Source organism: Triticum dicoccoides, chromosome 5A (genome assembly GCF_002162155.2).
Source record: "Triticum dicoccoides isolate Atlit2015 ecotype Zavitan chromosome 5A, WEW_v2.0, whole genome shotgun sequence".
In the NCBI taxonomy this organism is placed as follows: Eukaryota; Viridiplantae; Streptophyta; class Magnoliopsida; order Poales; family Poaceae; genus Triticum; species Triticum dicoccoides.
In genome coordinates, this window is record NC_041388.1 from 126,536,541 (window position 1) to 126,542,269 (window position 5,729).

Here is a 5,729-nt window from a genome sequence, read left to right on the forward strand (position 1 = left end):
CTGTTGAACTTTGTAGCTGTTTTATTTTTGTTCATTTCAAGCTCAAACTGTTTCTCTCTTCGATGCTTCTCATTAATTGTGATGTTAATTTTTTTTCATGTAATGATCATAGAAAATCGGCTAGATCTAAACTTCCATCTAATTAACAAATCGAGTTATGTTTAATATGTCGTATTTGCAAACCTAGGCAATGGTTTTGATCTAATAATTGCCCATTAGTACCTTCCTCTCGAAATTAAACAAAGTTCAACACAATTATAGGCTTTGCCCTTTTGAGAACTTTTTGCTCTCTTTTATTAGAATGATTCCCATTAATACCCTCCAGCCGACAAGGAACTTTTGGCATGTACTATGATTGTCAGACTACCACCATTAATACCCTCTTGAGTTCAACTCTCAACGAGAGCATTGAAGTTGTTTTATTTTTTCTGCATTTCAAGTTGTTGAACTTTGGTTGGTTTTTTTTTGCATTTCGAGCTGTACAAACTGTTTCTCTCTTCGATGCTTCACATTAATTGTGATGTTAAAAAAATTCAAGTAATGATCACAGAAAATCTACTAGACCTGAACTTCCATCTAATTAACAAATTTAGCTATGTTTAATAGGTTGGATTTGCAAACCTAGGCGATGGTTTTGACCTAATAATTGCCCATTACTACCTTCTTCTCGAAATTAAACAAAGTTCAACACAATTATAGGCTTTGCCCTTTTGAGAACTTTTTGCTCACTTTTATTCGAATGATTCCCATTAATACCCTCTAGCCGATCTATAGGAGGACTGACAAGTGGAAGTAGTCGAATTCACCTCCAAAGGTATTTTGTAGCATAAATTAGGCGTAACTTAATAAGATTGTTGGGTTTGGCACTAAATCCCTAATGATTGCCCAATACTACCCTCTTCTCAAAATTGCCTCCACTAATGTGCCCAAAAGGCCCATTAACTTTTCCCTATGAGGCCTTTAGCAATTTCTATTAGCCCATGGCCCCTAAATAAATCCTAGGGGGCTCCCAGTAATTACCCGGTATTATCCGGTATGCCTGGAAACTCTTCTTGTAACTCCGGAGCGCTTTTAGTCTCTCTCGAACTATTTCTTTTATTACCGAAACTTTTTTGGTAATATTTTCTCATATTCCTAGCTCCTATAGAACTAATGCCTTAAGCGTATGACCTTGTAGGTTCGGTGAAATATATACATGAACAAAACTTCCTTTCGTTCAATGATCAACAGCCAAACCGTGGACATCCATGTTGACCCCTATACTCACACGAGTGATATTTGAGTGAACCTTTAGTTATCATATGTTACTCCTTTTGCTTCGCAATACTTTACAAAACTCAAGATGACATATATAGGTGTCCCCATGAGTCATGCACGTGCTCACTATATCGGTCTCCTCGTTCCTGGTTTTGTTATTCTTTCTCATTATCGTGTTCCAGCACCCCTGTGAGCAACTCACCTGCATCTGGCCAGACGATGATGGATGTTATCACACCAAGAGGGCCCTACGAATATCTCTCCATCAGCAAATTCCACTCTTGAGCTATCTAGTCCCTTGTCATACGTTTTCTCATAAACCCGTAAGTTGTCATTATGATCCTTGTGTTAGAGATGACATTGGAACAACCCAAAGTGTATTGTCCGGTATGAAGTGATAAGATACTCTCATGGTGTAAGAAATTGAGCATACATTAACTCTTCGTGTTATTGACTATAGACTTGTGACGAGAACATCTCTAAGTATATCAAATAACTTGGGTCAATTCATTATGATCATTCTACTAACATCATACTCTTAGTGTTGTCGGCATCCTTGTTACACTTAACTAATGCCCATGATCAAGAAAGCATAACCCGCATGTAACACTTGAGCTAGTCCTAGAAGTGAGACTAGCAATCAGGTTTTACCATTTATTATTCTCGACATGCTTATGAGTTTTCCTCTAAATCATGCATTCAAGAACCATAACATTTATAGCATAGAATATAAACATCTAATTATAAATGTGGAAATAAATAATACAATCAGTATTGCCTCTGGGCATAATTCCAACAATCTGTAGTGTGGATTTTAGCGACACTAAGCCTTTAAAGTATGCAGTGTGTCAAAACAAGCAAGTCTATGGAAGACTCACACCAAAAGAAGTTGTTAAGTTTACCGAAGTCCAACAATGTGAGCATTTCAACAGTGCCAGATGTTTTGGAGATTAGCTCTTGTGCACTGACTTCCAAACTAGTGGTCTACTTTGACCAACACAAAAAAATCATGAAAGCGGTGTACTATAAATTTGTGATAGTCTCTATGTACATTTCTTAAGAATCTGATCGACGTAGCCCATCTCATGTACATAAGGGCTCTCTCGCTGCTGCCTAGCAACCCAGTGCACAAGGGCAGCCTCCTATGCACCTTCTTTGCCGCCGGCCATTGCTATGGCCCCTTCCACGATCCCGCCCTCAATATATCTTCGCCTTCATCTGGCACTACCACCACATAGTCCTCAGGCTTGGGTATGATCATCTTGATGATGGTGATGATGACATCCTTGGCACTCGCCCCATGGCGTCGATGACATAGTAGCAAGCTCCATATTTGATCATGGTCTTGGTCATTGATGGTGTCCTGGACTAGGGGGTACCAACCTAGTCAGCCAACAGTCTTCGGGTCGAGCTTATGGGCCATCATTCTCATAAGGAAGGACTCCGGAAGCCTCGCACCTCGACATGTTCAAGACAGCTTCTATCAAAGACTTAGCATGTACTCCAAGGACATCTTCAGTTGCCGCCATGCGCATCCTTAGATATGCAACCGACCATGTAACCCTAGGTAACCCCCCTGGCGTGTATATAAGCCAAGGGGTTTAGCCTGTAGAGGGGATCCTGTAAGTGCATCTAGTGCCACCCCTAGTTGGTTTTGGAGTATTTACGACAAACTTGGTTGAGGGACTAATGTGTTCGTGAGATTCACGGGAGAACACATGTAGAAGTCCCTATTGATTCGGTTTACCCATCGAAGATGACCTCTAAAAATGTATGAAGACATTGCTGGTTCACGAATACATTCATGTCGAAGATAATGACACGTGAAGACATTCGCTTGAAGACAATGGAGCTTGAAGACATAGATTCTTTTGTGGTTTCATTTTCTTCTTTCCTGAGTCGTAGGAGCCGCCGAACTGTTAAGTGGGGTCGAGGTAAACAAAGTCGGAAAATTGACGTGATGCTCAACCCAAAATCCTATGTCTTTGAGCAAAGAAAAATGAGAGAAAATCTTATCCTAAGTTGGATGAGTTAGCTTTGCTTGTAGCCCAAGTCAAGCTATCGTGTGTGTTTGAAATCCAACCATTGGACACATGTCAGTTATCCATTGACCCAGGGTCATTTCGGACATATCATGTCGGGTTGCCACATGTCTATAAATAGCCCACCCCCTCCACCATAAATTGGCGGCTGCACCAAGTTAGTGCACGACTTTTGTCGTTTGAGAGCAACCCACCTATGAAGCCTTTGAGAGATAATCCTTGCGAGGACAAAACCCAAACACCTAGAGCCCAAAGAGTGTTTGGCATCACTGAAGTCTTTTCTGTTCTGCGTGAACCGAAGACTTGTTACACTTGAAGACCGTGATCTTCTAGTCGGTTAGACGTCGCGTTCCGAGCATCCAAGAGGCATTGTGGATTGCCGGTGAACAAAGTCTATGAAAGTTTGGAAGTCTACCTTGAAGACTTACTTGAGTGATTGGGCGAGGTCTAAGTGACCTTAGCTGAAGGGGAATAAGGTGAAGACGTGAACTACAGAAAAAAACACTTCCATGATGATATGTGTTTGTCACAGTAGGTCACGTTTTCTGTCATGGCATTGTCAACGTGGTCAACAACCGAGAGGAATAAGGATATGACTGTACGTGGAGAGGATGATAGTAGGGACCCACCAGGGTCATGGTAGTACGCAAGCAAGTGCCTCGTTATTACAAGCCCAAAAAATGGTTCCTCCTAATGGTTGGACATATGGGTCCCACGCCATTGCCAACGTAGTCAATAAACGAGAGATTACACAACGAGCAGCTGAGACCAGGGACCCAACAGATCACGCAGTTGTTATTTACCTTTTTTTAGGAACAATCAGTTGTTATTTACTAGTTTTAGAGACAAATCAGGGTAACAATGGGGTTGTGCGGGGGTTGTGGCCCCTCTAGCCCAGGGTTTATTTTATGTTTACCACATGATGAGCCCAGTTATGTTTTTTTCTTTCTGAAAATGGCTAGCCCAGTTATAATTTTTAAAAAGAAATACCCAACGGAGGCCTACTTGCTTTCTCACCCCTACTAGGCTGCAAATCTTTCAAGACGAGAGCGATGTATTCGCTTGCCTAGAAAATGAAGTAGTAAGAAATGGGATGTAAATTTTAAAAACACAGCAAATCGCAATTAGTTTGAAATACCGGTTTTTTAAGATTTTGAGATTTGGAATTTAATTGTTTTTTTGCGGGAAAATTATGTTGGATTTTAATTGATATAAAATTATTGTTTTTGAATTAGTTTGAACGTGATTCAAAATTTTGGGATTAAAAACAGTTTGGACGCACCGAAATATGAAAATTGCGTTGAATTTTTAACCGTGGCCAGAATATGGGCTGTAATGGTAACAAAAAGAATATGGGCTTGAAAAAAATCCTTAAGAATTAGCCAATGGGCTGTAAATTTATTAGCAATAATGGTAGATGGGTTGTATGTTGTTTTCCACATATTTGAGGCTGACTTTGTGGGCCTACTAGGTTGACGCGTACGCTTGCCTAAAAAAAGTTTGACGCACACGCAAGGCCGTGTCAACTTAATCAACACACGAGAGCAGTGACTATTGGATGTCCATCCAACGGCAGTCGTGCTTCTTCAATCTCTGCTCTTCATGCTCCGCCCGCCCAAACCAGCACTGGCGGGACTGCTTGCTCCTGCCTCCCATGCCCGGTTGTGCTGCCGCGCAGGCCTCACCACCCCACCCTACTCCCATCGCTGGCCTGTCCATCCCTCTACTCACCCACACCTGCTGTTATTCTCCGACGATGGCATACGAACTAGTAAACCCTCATACTCCCCTCCGCGATGGAAACAACTGCCGAGTCTTCCCTGACTCTGTGTCGCTCCCTTCCTAGGCCTCGCCGTCGTCCACCTCCCTGGTTCTCTCGGTGCGGCGTGGTCAACATGGTCAATGAACGACATCCATCGAAAGAGGACTGTACGTGGAGAGGCCGACAGCTGGTCCACGGCCGCATGCAAGGAAGTGCCTCCTTATTACACGTAAAATAATGATTCCTCCACCTGACAGCAGGGACCCACTAGAAGGGCCTCTGTACTTCGTGAAAAAACCTTCCTCCCACTGACAGCTCGGACCCACCAGCTATATCTTCGCACGCAAGGAAGTTCCTCCTTATTACACAAAAAAATGAATACTCCCCCTGCTAGCTGGGACCCACCATATTTGGAGGCTGACTTATGGGCCTAGTAAGTTGACGCAGATGCAGGGCTTTGTCAACTTAGTCAATATAAACAATTCTAGCTGTAGTGACCGTACGATGTCCATCCAATGGCCATCGTGCTTCTTCAACCTCTGGTCTTCTTGCTGCAGACGCCCAAACTAGCGCCGGTCGTGCCGCCTGCTCCTGCCTCCCGTGGGCGGCTGTGCTACGACGCAGGCCTCACCGCCCCACCGTACTCCCATAGCTGGCCTGACCATCCC